This window comes from Lissotriton helveticus, chromosome 5_1 (genome assembly GCF_964261635.1).
Source record: "Lissotriton helveticus chromosome 5_1, aLisHel1.1, whole genome shotgun sequence".
In the NCBI taxonomy this organism is placed as follows: Eukaryota; Metazoa; Chordata; class Amphibia; order Caudata; family Salamandridae; genus Lissotriton; species Lissotriton helveticus.
Genome location: NC_136065.1, coordinates 41,903,603 through 41,924,619, shown reverse-complemented (window position 1 = coordinate 41,924,619; position 21,017 = coordinate 41,903,603). Strand labels below are relative to the sequence as shown.

Here is a 21,017-nt window from a genome sequence, read left to right as displayed (position 1 = left end):
TTATTACCTGAAAGAACTTTGTCTGCGATTTCTGGATTCATGTAAAGACAATTTGGAACAAGATATCTCCCACGAACTTTGTGGTTCAAACCCTTTGTTACAAGAATATTTTGTGGAACTTTGTGAAATAAACATTTTTTTTCCTGGAACTTTTTAAGAATCGAACAGAGGAAACCATTGACAGTAAGGAAAACAGTAAATCAAAGACTTGCACAAATTACTTGCTGTATTTTGATGTAAAAGTACAGTATTTGTTTTATAAAAAGTCTGGAAATGTGTGAAAAAAGTTTTACAGTAATAGAAAGCACATCCCAGAACAGTAACATTCCAAACCTGGAAGCTAGAGACCAGGATCCAAGAGGGCAGCAGTTTCTACAGAAGTCAGAGAGGGCCGCAGATTTTAGCAGCACTTCTACAGTGGAAACGCAAGAACGGTGTTGTCTCTCTTTTTTTATTTTATCCACTTCCCCCCTTCCCTTGAGCTTCTGGTTCTTAGTACACTGTGTAAAACTAGTGTGCTGGAACAAGCAGTTTCAGGGTGGGGTCGGACTGTCTTCAACCTCCATCAGAACTGAACAGAAACTCAGGTGAGCTGGGCTTTGACACATAAACCATCTGGAAACATGTACCCCACGGGTGACACTTTTTGCACACTCGGCTCTTAGACTCAAGCGGGTCTCAGTATAGGGGCACATCGCACAAAGGCGCAGCCAGAGCTGCATGGGTAGGTTTTCTATATTCCTAATTTTACTGTTTAAGGTGTACAAAGACTCCTCCGCGGAGGGCTAGCAGGTGCCACCAGAGTGGGCAGGAGCTATGCGAGTGTGACATCCAAACTTTGCCAGTGGTGTGTCCAACCTTGAATGTGCAGATAACAAAGTGTATTTGAAAAGTGCATATTCACCCAATTGTATCTTTGTGCTGAATAACAGATGTTTATCGTTACCCAGCTCAATGGAAATCATTTTATCAACCTGAGAAGGATAAAAGGCCTGCTGGGATTTGAACCAGTGACCACAAGAACACAGGCCCACACAGTGGATGTATTAATCCACTAAGTCACCAGACCCAGCTTCAGTTACTTAAGGGGACGTGGACTAGGGTGTAAACAAGGAACCAACAGGGTCTTGCAAGTTTGCGGATTGGGTAGAAAAGGGGTGGGAAAGGCACAACGCACGATACACCGTTCACAAAGCCTTAACACTGACACTCTGCACGTTTAGGGTCTGGGGACTCACTCAGCCAGGAGCCTGCCAATCTACTCATTCTGGAGATTTTTGGGCATAGTCTGGAATAATTCTGCAACACCACAAAAAACGAATACATCGGTTCAATCTCACCAGTGAAATGTAAACCTCACAGACGTCATTTTATACCTTGTTAATGGAGACCTTCGGGAATATCTAGTGAGGATGTTGTCTGTTCATTGCCTGTGATGTCATTGTGAGCTCTGCTGACGTGTGATCCGGCCAGCATCGAGTACAGCGACGTGAACCCACCCTAGCATGAACCACCTCGTGGTGAGAGGTGCTTGGATGCATTCCCCGCCGAGGCCTTGACGCTGGAAATGGAAACATTCCTCCATCGAGACGCACACACCTCTTTTGAGGTTTCCAAAAATTAACGGAGACCTTCTACTGTTCCAGCAATATCTCCTCGGACGAATTGTGCTATTGAAAACCTAGGATTCTAAGTTTTAAACGCTTTTGTCCGATTCCATCAGATAGATTTGCACATATTTGTCCTTCACATAAAGCACTTGCCTTGGTCACAATTGGATCTGGTAAGCACTAAATGAAACTACAAATAAATGATCAACACGACAAAGAGAAGGAATGGTAGCGACTCAGAGTTCGAGAGAACCTGTTTTTTGGTTTGCATCTGCTGCTTTCAGTTTGGTATTCCATTTGAATCAGATAATGTTCATTGAAAGCACTGATGCCAATGCTGAGGTACACTACGTGGGGGACTGGTGAACATGATAGAAAACGTGGCCATGTCATGCTGAAGTCAAATCAAAATATACTAGAGTTCTGGGTGGTAAGGCAAAGTGGTAGGTGGTGGGCCGGGCCGCCGTGGAGGGTCCCCCTCCGTGTGGTTTGCAGGGGGGCCCCCTTAAGTTTCGTTACGCCACTGCAGCCCCGGGAGCCGCAAGGAGCAGGCACAGACAGCAGGGCTGTAAAGATGTACAACTCTTTGAAGATGAAATAAGATGTATTTATTAGGATGAAAGGATCCCATCCATCAGATAGCTCTTCTCAGTATATCCAGCAGTGCACAGACAGCAGTGCCCCTTGCTCTGAGGCTGGTTGCCGCATAACACGCCTTCTCCGTCCGCCTGGCCCCGCTGCTTTGTTTCTGACATGTTTCTGTTCGGAAGTGCAGCCTTCGGACGGAAAGAAAACAAGCATTGGCATAGCCAATAGGTCTCGCCTTTGGGACCTTGTAAGTAAAAAAAAAATGAAGTTTAAGACTTTACGTTTACGTCTTTATTTTTTATTAAAAGTAAAAATTAAAATATTATTTAAGCATACCACCTTAGTATATCAGTTACTGCTTAGAAATGGCACCCAAAAGAGGCCAAAAATTACCGGATGAACATGGAAGGAGTAAATTATTGGAAGGCTCAAAATCCCTCAATGAAAGCCTGGAAAGCCTTGCTTCTTCTATGGAAAATAATAAAGGGGCACGGAAGAAAAAGAAAGTCAAAAGAGCGACGAAGACGGCCCCGAAGGGAAAAAAAGGTGGTAATCAAACAACCATCAAACAGAAAGAGAACACAGCAGCGCTAAAATCTATAAAGGAATTTGTAGGTAAACACTATAGAACTTTAAACCCAGCAATAGCGTCTGTCTTAGATGAAGAAATAGCGGAAATTGGCGGAGAAATCGGGGAAAAATTAGGCTGGACAGATGAAAACCAGTGTCGGTCAAACCAAGGAGATCCCCAGGAAGAAGCCAACCCTGATAACGAGGAAGGCGGTGTGATCCATAGATCCTTAAATTTGACACTACAGAGTCAAAACCACCAAATCTCGGCCCCTCGCCTATCATCTTCACCGAAAATGTTCTCTTTGATGTCAGTAGGGACTGACGGCCACAGGGGAAACGATGACCTAAACCAGAGTATCATCTGGGGAGGAGCTCCGGACCAACTTCTACAACAGCAACTACGACAAAAATCCCCAATACGACAAGAGTGCTTAAGGACAAGCTATCCAGCAATCCCAAGCAGAAATATCACACAGGACTCGGTGCTCTCGGAAACCCCAACATCCTCCCTGATGGAGTTAATCTTGTTAATGCAGAGAGCGCTCCAAGGAATCTTGGAAGTAACCCTATCAAACAACGGAGTAATGAAGGCACAGAAACAACACTTAAAGAAAATAGAAGAAGAACTTGGAGAAATAAAGTGCCAATTGCCAAGTAGGGCAATGCCAACAGTCACAGTCCTACCAAACAAGGACAGTGACAGGACAGTATCGGAAGAAGAAAGCTTGGTTTTACTCGGAAGGATGCCCGAAATCTGCAGAACAAGCAGCAAAGGAGGTAGTAGAACCCGTGAACAACGTGTACATATCAAGAAGACCCATGCTGATAAAAAGGCGAGGAGGGTATGTTACACTCGGGTCTAGGAACAGGAAGGAAAAACCCAGGAAAACGAACCATGCCGGAACAAGAAAAGAGAAGGAACCAAGGAAAAGGAGGATGGCTCCAGGATTAAATGCCTTAGCCCCAATATTTATAACACAAAGACCTGATCAGGTGGCGGCAAAAACTCCAATGCCCCCTAAGTCTGTGAGAGTACCAAAGAAAAAACAATCACATAGGGAGGCAAAAGAGATTCTCCCCTCCACCCGTATGACGAGTCAAAGCGTAAGACTATTGGATGATCCGGCCACTGAACAAAGGGGTATAAGACCACAGATACATGAAGATCCCAATATAAGAATCAAAAACCGGAGGGAAGGAAGAACATTCACCAGCCTTCAGCAGAACGAATTAAACATGAACTCATACGAGAGAGAGGACAACAAATGGGTATTCCTGGACCTGTTACTAGCAGGGAGGAAAGGAAAGTCTGGAAGAAACACTAACCCCCCGAATAGGGCACAGGTGCTGTCGGCATTTTCAAAATGCGCGAGTTTGAGGGGGATCGGCACTAAAGACCTGCAGCAGGTTGGCTTTGTAGAAAACAAGCAAGGAAAGGAAATAACAAAAATCACATTATACTCAGCCTTGGTAAAAAGGGCAATCCTGAATGCCACAAAGGAGATAACGCATCAAGGATTAAAGATTATCCCAGAGAGAGATATAAAAACTGTGAAAGATAATAATTTCTTAAAACAACATGCCGGGCTCCAGAAGAGCCAAGTATTCATATATAAAGAAACAAAAAGTGATCGAAACTCTCTGAACATTATAATTGAAAACACAGGTAATGATTCCTCATGGGGGAACTGGTCGCTTAACAGCATCCACGCGGAGGAAAGTATTGAAAGGAATACAGTGGCCACAGATGAGGAAGGAGAGCTGAGTGACGTCGAATAGGATAAAGGGGGTCCGCATGACCTAGGTCTCTTGTCTTGGAACGTAAATGGGCTAGGAAATGAACAAAAATGGGAATACATAAAGGAATCCATAAACAAAGTAGACATTGCCTGCTTGCAAGAGACCTGGTTATGCGACGATACCCCAACCTTTGATGGTTATGCCCAGATACATCAGCCGGCCATAAAGAAAAATCGTGGGAGGCCCTCTGGGGGCCTCATGACCTTGGTATCAACAAGAGTAATGAGGGAAATAAATCTGTTGAACACAAAATGTAAATGGGTACAATCAAGCAGAATTGAACTCTTGACGGTGGATCTAAAATTCAAAATGATGATTTTATTGAATGTATATATGCAGTGGGAAAATGGGGAGGAGTATGAAAGGGAAAGGAGGTTTTTTAAGGAGGATGTTGACAGTATTTTAGAAAAATACTCCGCAGATACAATAGTGATATTGGGGGATTTCAACCATAAACTAAACCCAAGAAAAGCAGACCTTTATAATATAGAACAGCTAGAGGCATACGGTATAAACCCGGCAAGGTTCCCAGTAGGGGAAACCTCGAAACAAGACCAGGAATTAACACACATCTTAGGAGGCAGGGGTTTTCACTGTGTTAATGGAAGAATAGAATCAGATACACCAGCAGGAAAAACGTTTATTCAAGGGCAGCAGAACTGCCCAATTGACTATATATTCCTGCAGGCCTGGAATTTTTACCAGATAAGATCCTTCAAGTTAACTCAAAATGCGATGAGCGATCACAAACTCCTCCATATAGTAATAACGGGGGGTAGGAAACTACAGAGAGAAACAGTGATAAACCAGGCGGTTGAGTACCCCAAACGAGCGACGACACGTCTAACTGAGGAATATCTGGAAAAAGTGAAGGCCACGCAAATAATAATGGCACCTGCCAATTTTGAAAATAAAAAACTGGAATGGTTTATCTTAAAACTAGAAGAACTGGTTCAATGCCTCAAGATAAACCTAAAAAGAGAAGATCCCAATAGGGTAAAACAAAGAAATTATGGTAAAGGCTTCTCAGTAGTATGTCAAAACAAGAAAAGGGAGATAAGAGCAACACAGAGGAAACAAAAAAAGACCTTTACACAAGAGAGACAGGATCACCTGGTAAAACTTAAAAAAGAATTCAAGCAAATGGTACTCACTACTAAAAGGTCACATAAAGAAAAATGCTGGTTAGAACTTTTGGAAGCCATAGAGAATAAAAATCTAAGGAAATTCTGGCAACTAGTAAAGACAGCATCTGGCATTTCAGAGGGCGAATTAAACTGTGTGGTGAGTGAGGCAGCATGGGATACATACATAAGGGAATTGTACGGGGCAAGGACTCCCAGTCAGGAGATGGAGACCAAATCATGGCAAGATTTTTCTGAAGATCTTCTTGCCAAATTTAACGAAGAACAAGTAGAGCTCACAATAAAAGAACTCAAGTTAACCAGGGCAGCAGGCCCAGACAATCTGCATGCAATAATTCTAAAGACCGAGGTTACATGGTGGGCAAGTTTCCTGGCCAATATGTTCCAGGTAGTGCTAAAAGATGGCGCAATGCCTCCAACCTGGAAGGGGGCCATAATCAGGCCGATACATAAGAAAGGGAGCAAAGAGGAGCCAAGTAACTATCGGCTGATTAACCTCCTGGATATTGGAGAGAAAGTGTTCTCTAAAATCGTTTTAAAACAACTGAATACATGGGTAGAAGAGTGCCAAATAATCCCCATAGAACAGGGTGGATTCAGAGCAGGCCATTCGACAATAGACCACGGGTTTGCACTATGGGCGTTGGCGAGGAAGTCGACGGAACAGAACGGCAAACTATGCTGCTGTTTCGTCGACTTCAAAGCAGCCTTTGATTCTGTAGATCGGGCCTGCCTTTGGGAGACACTAAAGAGACTAAATATCCCGTCAGATCTCTTGACCATAATAAAAGAACTACACAGGGAAAACTGGGGGCAAGTAATTAAAGATACGAGGGGCTCCCTAACTCCCAAAATACCCATAGCCAATGGGTTAAGACAGGGATGCGTGCTGGCCCCCCAGCTTTTTTCTATCTACTTGTCAGATCTCCCGGCCTATTTAGAGGTGGAGGGCAGTGCCAGTCCAAAAATGGATGGAAACAAAATCCCATGCCTTTTATATGCGGATGATCTGGTGATAATAGATCAGACCGAGAGAGGCCTCCAAAGGAAGCTTAATGCTTTTAATACCTACTGTGCTGAAAATTTTTTGACCATTAACTTGGATAAAACAAAAACCCTATGTTTCGGGAAAAAGCTAAGCAGATTTAGCTGGTACATAGGGGACCTTAAATTAGAGACAGTAAATGAGTACCGTTACTTGGGTATTTGGTTCGATAGGACACTAAATTGGAGCACCCATTTAGAAACGCAAAAAGCAAAGGCTCTCTCCTCCATTTGCGGACTTAAAAGGTTTAATAGGGAATATGGTGAGATGTCACACCGGCCAATGCTCAGAGCCTTTGAGGCAATGATCCCCCCCCAAGTTCTCTATGGCGCAGAGATCCTTTATTTGAGCGGTAAGGGATCCTGGGACGTCATAGAGGGAAATTGCATAAAAAGGCTCCTATCACTTCCTAAATCTGCTATGATTCAAGCCATCAGAACAGAAATGGGTACAAAGTCCTGGGCGATATTAACCCAGATGGCTGTGATCAGATTCTGGAAGAGATTAGAAGACCCTGAAACAAAAAAAGTGGCATACTGGTGTCGTAAAGAAATCCAGAAAAGCGAGCTAAAATGGGCGAAGTCCAGTAGGGATAAAGTGAAGGGAATCTGTAACACTCTTGAGCTCGATTGGGACCTGAGCTCATTGCAAATCACTAGTACCAAAGGTGAATTGAAGCAAAGAGGGAAAGAAGTCTCGAAAATGCTTGATAGAGGCTATTTAAGAAAGAAAAAATCAGTGGTACATATGCTAAATGCGTGGTCCCTTGAGAATTGGTACCCCTACCTCGACAGATTACCCAATCGCGGATACAGGCAAGAGATCCTTAGATTTAGAATCGGGATCAACCCATGGGTAATAAACAGAGACCTGAATGCAAAAATGTTAGATAAGGAAGGTCACTGCAAGTGTTACTTGAGGACAAAGGGAGACCCGCTGCATATCTTGTTAGACTGTTTTACACTCCTAGATCTTAGGAAACTTTTGTTGCGTCCTGTCTTCATAAAATATGATGTAAAAACAAGATCACAGGCAACCAGGCTCTTAATAGAAATCCCCTACATTGATATCGCAATTGCCCTCGGGAAATTTTTAAAGGTGTCTCTGACGGCACTGAGAGATACAGAATAACATGTAGTACTGTATGAGTTTTTAGCAGATTGCAATTGTACGGAGTAATAAGATAGGAATAGGTTTTACTAGACAAATTAAGTTTTAAGATAACTGGAAATTTTACTGATTCTTTGTATTTTTGATAATGGTGTGTACGAACCTCGCACATGGACAAAGTTTTAAAAATAATAAGTCATACTCCATTCTGTGCTATTCTAATTGCATTGTTTAAAGACTACGGTCATAATAAACATACATTTTGACTTGACTTGACTTTACGTTTGCATTCACTTCGTATTTAGGATGCAGTAAATGTAAATGTGAAGTCTTACACTTCCGATTTTTTGTTTACTTGCAAGGTCCCAAAAGCGAGACCTATTGGCTATGCCAATGCTTGTTATTACAGCAAGCAAAGTATGTATTAGGCCACTATTTTGTTTCAGTTTAACAGACACCATTATCTTGGGGATAAATAAATACTCTGTAGAATTTACTTCAAAAAGATATTTCGTTATTCCTACTAAGAAAATATTAGACTACTTTAGGTTAGTGTTTGAGAATACGCTAGATCGTACCCTTTTGACACATGAACATTTTTTCGGGGATTTTTCTTCTGATTTATCAGTTATTATTTAATATCGTCCGATTTGTTTCCTTTTAAGGGGCTAATGAAACTATTTCTCAAAAATAACAAGCCTTGTAACCGACTGGCGGTTCCTAGCACCCGATACAATCTCTTGAACCTTCTGTTTAGAAAATGATTATTATGAACAAGTAGCATAATAATCATTTTGTGATGGACTCACTCACAGACGGTAAGTTGCATTCACTGAAGTGTGGACGTGGACGTGGTTTCTGGAGACATGAGTGCCATGAAATGGGGAACCGCCTTGATGCGACAGAACTGCCGTTTGTATTGTTAATAGAATTTAGTGCATTTGTTTTCCGCACACGAGCTCAAGCTTGGTATGAAGCGCAATGGAAAAACAAGCATTATTTGTATGCACAGAAGGCATTTCTTCATGTGTGGTAGCCTAGGCCACACTTTCAATAGTGCCGGAAATAACGGCATTTCTTATCTCCGCAATCCGGTGTAACATGTACCTGCATCTATAGATGTGGATATATACAGTTAAGGGATGTGACATAACGGGCAGAGCTGCCTACTTTGGCCCCGGGGAACCAAGTTCGAGTCTCGGCGTCGTTTCAACATCCTGTGATTGTGGGCAAAATCGCCTAATCTGGCCTTGTGTAATCAGACACGTTTTAAGGCATGGGCAAAGTGGGCTCTGGCCCAGGGCCCCAGCCTTTCAGGAGGCCCCCTGAAAGAACCTGCTAGGTTCTGCAGAGAGTCTTGTCCTGATTACCTTGAATCATTTTTAAACAGATTGTTGTAAACAGCATTTTTCCATCATTTAGTTTTAATGTGTGAGAGTCTATTACAGAAATGTTGTTGGCAAAATGAGTTTATGTTTCATGCAACACCCATAAAAAAGTTTCATTTAGATCAGTACAGGACCTCACATATGAGAAACGGGAGGGGGTGACAGAGATTATTTGCAGTAATATTAGTGAGCTGCTGTTGTGTTACAATATTGAAAACACTCGTCAATACCCTTGAATATCAGATGTAAACACATTTAGAATTTGACCAAAGAGGGCACGTAAGAGCTGATACTAGATCATAAAATCAAACTTATTCCAAACAAGGGCCCCCAAAATGCATTTGGCCCTGGGCTCCCAAAATCCTTAAAACGTCCCTGTGTTTGATGTAAGTAACTGGTGCTCCTGTAAAGCGCTCCAATACCTTAGGTTCGAGTTTGCGCTACACAAAGCTGCACAAAAGTGACACTATCCGGCATGTTGGAATTTGGACGGAGACAAGCACATCAATTCCAGAGGCCGAGATAGGACGAACAGTAGGGTAAAACATCTTCAGGACTGAGACAAGTAACTCTTCTGGAAAGGTGGCTTTTGAGCACACTATTTATTCGCTCTGGAGACTAGTTCATTTTACTTTCATGTGAAACTATTTTTCCATTTGAATTCATTATTTTTTCTGAATGCTTCAATTAGTTCTCACTTACAAAACCCTCCTCCCTACACTTTGTATTATTAGTCTTGTTTTAATGTGTGAATTAATTGTTACATGAAATCCGCGAAGCAGTACAAAAAATAGTTTTCGCCTATAAAATGTGCGTATTGTGGTAATAAACTCGAATTTACTTTGGTCTAGTGAATGTCTGTGTGCATGAAATGGTATTACATTTGCTCGAAATGTTCACTGGCATACGACATCGAGTCTGGCTACTTCAAAATATATGGTGGCAACGGCTTCATCATTCTGCCCTGTCTTTGGCTGTCACCTCAAATAACTGTTCGGTCCCTTCCACTTGTTTGGACAGAGGCCTCCTGAAGGGCTCCCAGTGATGGCGGCCGGGACCGGACAGCGGGCGCAATCTTTACAGCCACGCTGCTTGTAACCATGGGGCATGTTATCAAGGGAGTTTATCTCCGCTTTTTTGGCTTTAAAAGCCAAGAAAGCGGAGATAAAATTATCTCCCTATTACCTAGCTGTCGCTAACACCAGTTAGCGACAGCTAGTTGGAGATAGCGACCATCTTGGGCCCCGCTTTGCATGTCAGTGATATTTATCACTAATGACATGCAAAGTGGGCGTGCCAAGATGTTAGCGACAGGAAACAGTCGCTAACATCGCTATCTCCTATTACCAACTTTTGGAGATATTCGCGCTAAGCGTGAATATCTCCAAAAGCTAACACCTGCCCCGGAGCAGTTCTTAGCCATGTTATCCAATGGGAGGTGGATAACATGGCTAAGAGCATTAGCTCGGTAATGCATGAATATCGCTGACTTTTCAGCGATATTCATGCATTTCGGCCGATTTTTATCGCTTAGGAGATATACCTTGATAATAGCAAGGTTCCTAAGTGATAAAAATCCCCGCAGCTCGGCGATAAAAATATCGTCGCTAAACCAACATAGCGATAATTATTGCTAGTTGTTGCTAATATGCCCCCATATTCTTTACATCACTAGTCGATCGAAATCTATGGCGCTGTAAATCCATGGGTGACCCACTAGTACTAGGTGTACTGAGGTTACCATAAATAGGTGTAACACTGCATCGGCTAAAAGGGGTGGGGCCGGGCGCCTGTAGCGGGTGATGGAGGTAGAATGTGATGCGAAACATGGTGTATGTGGCAGGTGTTGGCAGCAGTGTGTGGTGGGCATGCATAGTGGGGTAGGTGAACACTTCTGTAGTGGAAGGTACTGGTTTTGGAAAGCGGTGCTTGTGGAGACCTGAACTCTAGACACCCCAACGCACGCCAAGCTCCAAGTCCTAAAGAGCTCGGAATGTAACAATCCCACAACTTTGGCGGGTTTTGCTCACATTAGTAATTGAAGAAACGATTCCTTTACAAATAGCAGTCTCTTTATGCGCGGTCTGCTCGAGAGACGCAAAGCAATATATTTGGTCTATTAGAAACCAACCCCATAAGTTATATAACAAGCATTTGCAATGCAATAGGTCTCGCATTAGGAAAGTTTGAGCTATTGGTATTGTAAATGACATTTTTTTTATATGTGTTGGTTTTGAAAATAGCGAAATTAATAGCTTTGTCATTTACAATGCCAATAGTTTTAACTTTCGCAAACGTGACACCTATAGCATTTGTAATGCAATATGTGTTGTATTTACGTGACTTACATGTATTGATATTACAAATAACAATGGCTTTTCATTTATTTTAATAATTAATACTTAAATAAGGTATTGTAATTTATGGCAATAGCTTAAACTTTTGTAAATAACTTTTATGAAGATTATGTTCAGTGTATTTTATTGTGACGAAAATCCAAGAACAGAAGTGAAATATTTGAAGGCATAAAAAAGAACTCCCTCTTGACCTAAATCACTTTGCTTCTGGGAATAACCTCAATTGTGAAAGGCATACATAAATCACATATCCATACTTTTTTGTTTGTTTTCTACGTTTTTTATTTTTAAAGTCTTTTTTATCAAACATTATATCATTTTTTTCTCTTTTTATGAAGACAGGTACTTATTCACTGTATTTCATATTATTTTCTTTAAATATATATACAAAAATACATTTTATAGTTCCATTACATAAGAAACAATTATACACATCTCTTTCCAAAAACCGAGACAGTTATTATACACCAGGTCGAGAACCACAGACACATACACTCACACACCCTAATCATACATAACTCCACTGCAGCCCAAAGACATCTTGTTGTTTTGCACTAGACTTTAAAAATAAAAAACGTAGAAAACAAACAAAACATTATGGATATGTGATTCCTTCAGTTGTTTTTCCCCTTCACTCCTTGACTATAAAGTATACTTGGGAGGGGGTCCCTTCTAATATTCATTTCAGAAGTGAAATATTAACATCTTTTTGTGACATTTGTAATAAAGCTTGAAACATTGAGAGAACATATTTGAACCAGTTGTTGTTGAATGGTTGCACAGAGTGATGCTGTGGCGTTCAGTGGTGCTGAGTGATGCTGTGCGTTCAGTGGTGCTGAGTGATGCTGTGGTGTTCAGTGGTGCTGAGTGATGCTGTGGCGTTCAGTGGTGCTGAGTGATGCTGTGGCGTTCAGTGGTGCTGAGTGATGCTGTGTCCTTGAGTGATGATGTTGCGTTGAGAGATGCTGAGTGATGCTGTGGCGTTGAGTGGTGCTGAGTGATGCTGTGGCCTTGAGTGATGATGTTGCGTTGAGCGATGCTGAGTGATGGTGTGGCGTTCAGTGGTGCTGAGTGATGCTGTGCGTTCAGTGGTGCTGAGTGATGCTGTGGTGTTCAGTGGTGCTGAGTGATGATGTGGCGTTCAGTGGTGCTGAGTGATGCTGTGGCGTTGAGTGGTGCTGAGTGATGCTGTGGCCTGGAGTGATGATGTTGCGTTGAGCGATGGTGAGTGATGCTGTGGCGTTGAGTGGTGCTTTGGCAATGTAAAATGTAGCAAGGCGAGAGCTGGAGGGGCCTTGTGAGGAACCAGAAACATTTGAAGCTAACGAGGATGGCAGAGAGAATGATGAAAGGGACGCTTGTGGATGTCTGATGTTTGTTGATGTCTGATGCCTGACGCTTGTGGATGCCTGACGCTTGTGGATGTCTGATGTTTGTTGATGTCTGATGCCTGACGCTTGTGGATGCCTGACGCTGTGGATGTCTGATGTTTGTTGATGTCTGATGCCTGATGCTTGTGGATGACTGATGCTTGTGGATGCCTGACGCTTGTGGATGCCTGATGCTTGTGGATGTCTGACGCTTGTGGATGCCTGACGCTTGTGGATGCCTGACGCTTGTGGATGCCTGACGCTTGTGGATGCCTGATGCTTGTGGATGTCTGACGCCTGTGGATGTCTGACGCCTGTGGGTTTCTGACACCTGTGGATGTCTGACGCTGGATGTCTGACGCCTGTGGATGTCTGATGCTTGTGGATGTCTGACGCTTGTGCATGCCTGACGCTTGTACATGCTTGACGCTTATGCATGCCTGACGCTTGTGCATGCCTGACGCTTGTGGATGCCTGACGCTTGTGCATGCCTGACGCGTGTGCATGCCAGACCCTTTTTGGATGCCTGACGCTTGTGGATGTCTGATGCTTGTGGATGTCTGATGGGTGATGCCTGTGGATGTCTGATGCCTGTGGATGTCTGATGCCTGTGAATGTCTGATGCCTGTGGATGTCTGATGCCTGTGGATGTCCGACACTTGTGGATATCTGACACTTTTTGATTTTTGACGCTTGTGGATGCCTGACTGTTGGACCTGGCCTTCTTGGCAGGGTCATCCCTAAACTTTTTGCCTTCCTCCAATACTCTCTCTGGCCTGTTTTTGTTGGTTTAATGACTCTGGGCACTTTACCACTGCTGACCAGTGCTAAAGTGCATATGCTCTCCCAATGCAAAGTGTAACTGTGATTGATATTCCTGATTGGTTCATTGGATTTACTGTCAGTCCCCAGTAAAGTGCACCAGGAGCGCCAGGGCTTGTAAATGCCAATACTGCTAGTGGGCCTGCAGCGCTGGTTGCGCCACCCACAGAAGCAGCGTTAAAATGTGTCTAGGGTCTGCCACTGCAGAACCTGTGTGCAGTCTGGTACTGTCATGCTGGCTGGGCAAGTGCACACACTTGCCAGTCTCTAAACCTTCCCTTAACTTCATATTAGTCACCCCTATGGTAGGCCCAAGGGCAGGGTGCATTGTAAGTGTAAGGTAGGACATGCTCTGATGAGTGTGGCATGTCCTAATAGTGAATTACTGCCAAATTCGTTTTTCACTATTGTAAGGCTACCTGTTCCCTTTAGGCCAGATGGGCTGCTGGAATTATTACACTCTATAATCCCAGCAGACTCAGGGAACATGGTAGAAAATAATGTTTAGTATGCCTGAACTCAGAATAATAAAATACTTCTTTTAGTAAAGTTTATTTTAATATCCTGTGTTTGCAAATGCCACTTTTAGAAAGTTAGCATTTGCTTGCCTAACCATTTCAGCCCGCCTCTGCTTGGATGTGTATCTGACTGTCTGGGTTGTGTGAGTGACAGGGCTGGGGGATGACAGGTGGTGAATGGGAGGATTACACCTTAGTGGGAGGTGGGAGTTTCCCTGGGCTCTGCATCAGGCTGTGCTCTGCCACCACAATGCTGGCTCCGCCCCCCTGGGAAGCGACTGATGACTCAGCCTGCACCTGGCCCAGGAAGGGCGAAGCCTGTCAACAAAGTACTCCTGGCTGCCCCTGTCCACACAATGCTGGCTCCGTCCCCCTGGGGAGCGTCTGATGTGCCTGCCCTCACACTGAAAGCAGAAGCCAGAAGTACCCCCAACAAGTGCTCAGAGGCTGAGAGCAGTTATGCAAAGGCCCCCCTGGCCTGTGAGAACAAAAGAAACTGTGTATAAAAGTAGGAGCCCTGCTCCTTGTAAATCAGAATCCTGTTTTACCACGAAGGACCTCTACCCGCCTAGAAGGAGAAGAAGACGCTGGAAGGACTGGCCTGCTGCTTGCCTTGCTGAGAAAGGAGAGGAAAAGACTTGCTGAGTAAAGACTTTGCTGCTTTGTGCTTTAAACATTCTCCAAGGGCTTGAGTTGAGCTTGCCCCCTGAACTGAACCCCAGGACCATTGGGTTCTCCTGTGCTTTGGCTCGTCCCCTGCCTGAGGCCGAGTATTTCCTCCCGCCGGAGGTGAAGTCTGCCCCCTCTCGCCCCCTCCTAGGGCCGCTGTACCCGGGAGCCAGCCTGCCCTCTTGCCCTTGAGAGCCTCGCTCCGACCGGAGTCGCTCTCTGCCCCTGGGCTAAGGCCGGCCGCTCCTCTACCCCTGCCTGCTTCACGGAGCCCTTGAGGAGACTTCAGCCCCTCCCGCCGGAATCCCGGGGACTCGAGCAGCCTGTAGCCTGGACGGCCCCCGTGCATCTGATTGCACCCGGCTGCCCTGCCTTGCTCTGCCCCCCAGGAGAGGCCGCACCGCACTGTGAAGGGAGCCCCCCTCTGTACCGTCAGTACCGAGGGCTCCTGTGCTGTGTCTTGCCTCCCAGAGATCCTCCGCTTTAAGAAGGGACCCCTCTGCACTGACAATTCCTGAAAGAAAGAAGCATTCCTGAAGACGACATCAGCCTTCCCTGTGCCTTGGCCCCAGAGGCTCCTCTCATCCCTCCCTGCTCCTCACTGCAGCTGAGAGCCCCCACCTCTGGAAAAGGCCGGGGTTCCTCTCATCGCCTGATTGCTGCTCTGCTCCGCAGCTCAGCCCCCACCTCCGGAAAAGGCCCAGGGTTTGTCAGGCCCCTCTCTGGTCTCCATTCCAAGCATACCTCGAGATGCGTGAGCATTGGTAGGGCCCGGGGTTTTCTTCTGTGTGGAGCACAGAGGAGCGCTGCGAAGTCCACAGAGGCGCTTGGGAGCGCCATACCTTCCAGGAACGGGGCAAGAGGCCCCAATTATTGCATAACTGGAACTGAGAGAACTGTTTACAAGTGAGTGAACAAGACAGAAGATACATTTGAACTGTAACCTAAGAAGCTTGCCTATTTACAACCTGTGGCCCCACAAAAACGTTATTGGTCTTGTAATAAGTCTGAACTGCATATATATATATATTTTTATATAAAGAATCGTATTTTGATATACTCACAGCATGGTGTCCATTTGTGGGGGGATTGGTATATTTTACTGTGTGTGTGATTACAAATGCTTAACTGAATAACGCCTGAAGAATAGCCTTGGCTGCTCACGCCACGCACCTAGAGGGTGAGCAAGGGTAATTCTAAGGGGTCATCCTTCGCCCTGACTTGGAGGAGAGGGTCCCTGCTTGTCACAAGTGCATACTTGCGCCAACCAGAGACCCCTAATTCTAACACTGACGCTTGTGGATGCCTGACGCTAATGGTGTGTGTGTGTGCGCCTATAAAGCGTGCACTGACGGCTGTTTGTGTCTGCCTGGTGGAAGCGTGCACTGACGGCTAGTAATGTGTGTGCATGGTAGAAGCGTGCACTGATGACTGGTGATGATGGCAGGTGGTGTGTGTGCCTAGTGGAAGCGTGCACTGACAACTGGTTGTATGTATGCCTGGTGAAAGCATGCAGTGACGGATGGTGGTGTGTGCCTGGTGGAAGCGTGCACTGACAACTGGTGGTGTATGCCTGGTGGAAGCATGCAATTATAGCTGGTGGTGTGTTTGCCTAGTGAAAGCGTGCACTGACGGCTGGAGTGTGCCTGTTAAAACGTGCACTGACAGTTGGTGGTGTGCGTGTGCCTAGTGAAAGCGTGCACTAACGGCTGGTGGTGTGTGCCTGGTGAAAGTGTGCACTGATGGCTGGTGGTGTATATACCTGGTGGAAGCGTGCACTGACGGCTGGTGGTGTGTGTGCTTGGTGGAAGCATGCAATTATAGCTGGTGGTGTGTATGTTTGGTGAATATGTGCACTGACGGCTGGAGGAGTGTGCCTGTTAAAACGTGCAATGACAGCTGGCGTTGTGTGTCTTTATGGTGAAAGCGTGCACTAACGGATGGTGATGTGTGTCTGATGGAAGCGTGCACTAACGGCTAGTGGTGTGTGTGCATGATGGAAGTATGCACTGACTGGTGATGATAGCTGGTGGTGTGTGTCTATAGGAAGCGTGCACTAATGACTAGTGGTGCCTGGTGGAAGCGTGCACTAACAGCTAGTGGTGTGTGTGCATGATGGAAGAATGCACTGACTGGTGATGATAGCTGGTGGTGTGTGTCTATAGGAAGCGTGCACTAATGACTAGTGGTGCCTGGTGGAAGCGTGCACTAACAGCTAGTGGTGTGTGTGCATGATGGAAGAATGCACTGACTGGTGATGATAGCTGGTGGTGTGTGTCTATAGGAAGCGTGCACTAATGGCTAGTGGTGTGTGTACCTGGTGGAAGCGTGCACTGATGGCTGGTGAACACCATTGTGTCCACCTATTTTCTTAGGTGCACCTTCAGCTGCAGAAGGATGACCCGGTTTTCGATTTAAAAGATGTGGTGGTGTAACGAGGAAAGATTGCCCCCTGTTTTCTATCACCAACATTCTGGTTATCGTAGTTTTCTGCTTGCCTCGGGGCTGGTGCAACAAATTACTTTTTACACACAGCACAGAAACAAACAAAGACAAAAGTTACCACACAAGTAACACTTATGACTGACAGGGAGGTCAATGCCGTGGTCTCAAGCTTAGTATTCTGTGGTACGACCATGGAATAGGAGTCCTAATTCAATTGTGTCACCAGTGACGTAGCCAATGTCTCATGGGCCCGAGTGCAAGGAAGCAAATGGGCACCTTGGCCGCTGTTTACATTCTGAAATTCAGCAATAACGAGGGTTCAGTGGAACCCGGTGCCACTGCACCTGCTATCAATATGGTAGTTACACCCCTGTGAAAATCAAGGCGTATGCTCAACGAACACCACGTGCTCCCTAAAAATGTCCACAAAACTTTCAGGGGTGCGCGTGTGCACTGTCAGTTTTACAATGCGTGCCAGGCGAAGCGAAACTGTGAATTCCAAATGTAGTTCGAGTGCTCCTTACGTTTTCACAACACGTGGAAACTTGAACCCTGCTTCTAAACTCGTTCCATGGACATGTGTCAGCAGCCAGGCCTCGGGAATGTACCGTGGAGCTGAAAATCACACTTGGCGCAGGAACAATTTCCCCGAAAATATTTTAAAGACACATTACATATAGGCACTCTCAGTGTGTCAAGGTAACATATTTCACCAAAGAAGACACCAGTGGGAGAACCTTGGGTTCTCAAACTTCCAAAGTCGATGTGTGACAAACTAATCCAGTAAAGGTTTTTGCTTTTCATTCTGGGATTTGAAGTGCTGTTGGTCCCAAGTTCAGATCAGGGCTGCAAGTGCCACAATAGAAAAAAACATGACCGCATCACCTGTTTATGCAAACAAATGGAAACCTCAGGGCCAGGGGCGGCTGGTGACATTTGAAAGTGGTGGGGCGTAAACTAATTTGCATATTGCACCGCAGCGAGCGCAGCGAGCCCGAACCACCTTGCATCCATCCATACATCATTCATGCATCCATCCACCCATCCTGCATCCATCATTCATTCATCCACCCATCCACCCATCCATCCATCCATCATTCATTCATGCATCCATCCATCCACCCACCCATCCATCCATCCACCCATCCATCATCCATTCCTGCATCCATTCCTGCATCCATTCATGCATCCACCCATCCATCCATCCTGCATCCATCATTCATTCATGCACCCATCCATCCACCCTGCATCCATCCTGCATCCATCATTCATTCATCCACCCATCCTGCATCCATCATTCATTCATGCATCCACCCATCCATTCATCCACCCATCATTCATCCTGCATCCATTCATGTGTCCACCCATCCACCCATCCATCCACCCATCCTGCATCCATCATTCATTCATGCACCCATCATTCATTCATGCACCCATCCATCCATCCTGCATCCATCATTCATTCATCCACCCATCCATCCACCCTGCATCCATCCTGCATCCATCATTCATTCATCCACCCTTCCTGCATCCATCATTCATTCATGCATCCACCCATCCATCCATCCTGCATCCATCATTCATTCATCCACCCATCCATCCACCCATCCAGCATCCATCATTCATTCATTCATGCATCCATCCATCCATCCACCCACCCATCCATCATCCATCCTGCATCCTGCATCCATTCCTGCATCCACCCATCCATCCATCCATCATGCATTCATGCACCCATCCATCCACCCTGCATCCATCCTGCATCCATCATTCATTCATGCATCCACCCATCCACCCATCCATTCATCCACCCATCATTCATCCTGCATCCATTCATGCATCCACCCATCCTGCATCCATCATTCATGTATTTTTATGACCATATAACTTGCACACAGCTTGTCAGTGTTTAATACCAGTCTCGAACCTTGTACTCCAGCACCAATGATACATGATTAATATTAATTGTTTTAAAAAAATGTATTTATTCGACACCAATTTCACACCTTAGTCGGAACATCATTTTTATTTGTTTTTTAAAATATCTATTTATTTAACACCAAAGTAAGTCATGTATACATTTTTATGGTTCGATAAGAGGCTCGAACCTGGTTTCCCAGCACCAAAGTCGGCCGTGCTATCAGTCAGGGGTTATGTAACCGGGCTATGTAGTGACCAGCCAATCCTGCGCCAGGATTGGCTGGGGGGGCACCATGACTCCTCGCCCAGTCGCCCTGTGTAACCCCGGGGGCTGCGGCCCGCCCCCTGGTCCTCTCTCTAAGGGGGAATTCACAAGAAAACGATCTGCGCATGCGCGGGCATGTTTGTGCCCAAAAATACACTTGCGCAGCTGCAGCAGCCCGATCCTTCCCCCGCCCCCCGCCCCCCCACCCCCTCTTGCGCACTCCGGGAAGGTCGGGTGTCTCTCGGTTCCCGGCCGGCAGATAGCGCGATTTTTAAAAATAATTGTGTTTGGCTTCTAGTGAGGACGTGGTGGGTCCATGGGGCTTAGTGGGGCTTCGCCCCTACGCCCCAATGGACGCACCGCGCCTGATTTCTGGGTTACACTTTCTCCCTCGCTCTGCGGGGAACCCGGACTCGGCCAACAAAGTCATGCATGACAAGTCCAAAACAAACCCGCAAAACACATTTCGAGGAACCAAACAAAAGTACAAAAACATGTTAAAAGTAAAACAATGACGAATCGTTGCCTTCAAAGTGCCTCACTGAATATTTGCGTCACATTTCATAGGACATTAATTTGAAAACACAGTTCATGGCATTCTGTCATGTTCAGTGAATGCATGCCTTTTGGTGCGGAACGCTTTTGTTTTGGTAAGTGAAGGTATGGTGTGAGCTCCCTGTCACGCTTGCTGCGCTGCAATCGCTGGTCAGGATGTTCTCGGAAATAACTTCTGTGACGTATATATACACATCACTGTGTACATATGCTCGATGTGGCGAAGTAAATACAAACAAAACAAAATCGGCTCAGCTGTTTGAACTGAGTATGAGAGCAGCCCGGATCAATTAGTAGCCTAAAAATAAAGTTCCAGTCTGATAAAGGCTCGCGCATTCATTCATCCTTCCGAGGTCGGAAAAACGCGAGTACCAGTTTTTGTGGGTGGCAACTACTGTGCCACTGTAAATCACACAGACACCTACGACAAGGTATGTAGCGATACAGAAGTAAAATCAAACAAAGCAATAAAGAACAGTACGATGTTGCATCATGTCGGTGTGTGTAGGGATGGCTCTCAGTCCTTTTTGCCCCCTCCCGGTACTTATAGATTTACTTTCTTCGCTGCACAAGCAGGACTACAGTATCCAGTATGCACCTTCACAAATATGACTGGATGATCTCTTCACTGTCCCGCAAGCTCCCCAGCGCTCTCCCCTCCCCCGACCCTGTCACCGGCCGCACACAAACACTCACCAGCATCCAGTGGTCGAAGTGGGAACTGTGGGTGGAGAATCAGGGGGCGGGAATAACCGAAGATTGAATCAGTGGGCGGAGTCAGGGGTGTGGCTAGAAATAGCAAAACATACACATTTTTAGTACGTTTAGCATTTCACT

The 21,017-nt window shown here is 45.4% G+C and overlaps 1 long non-coding RNA gene across 1 annotated transcript in view; it reads right to left on the bottom strand.

Moving 5' to 3' along the window:
- LOC144752934 (uncharacterized) overlaps positions 1–20,949 on the bottom strand; it is a 124,810-nt gene extending 103,861 nt beyond the window's left edge. The window contains exon 1 of the long non-coding RNA XR_013594147.1: positions 20,877–20,949. This is a non-coding gene — a long non-coding RNA (uncharacterized LOC144752934). The remainder of the gene's footprint in view (positions 1–20,876) is intronic.
- Positions 20,950–21,017: the final 68 nt, after the last annotated feature.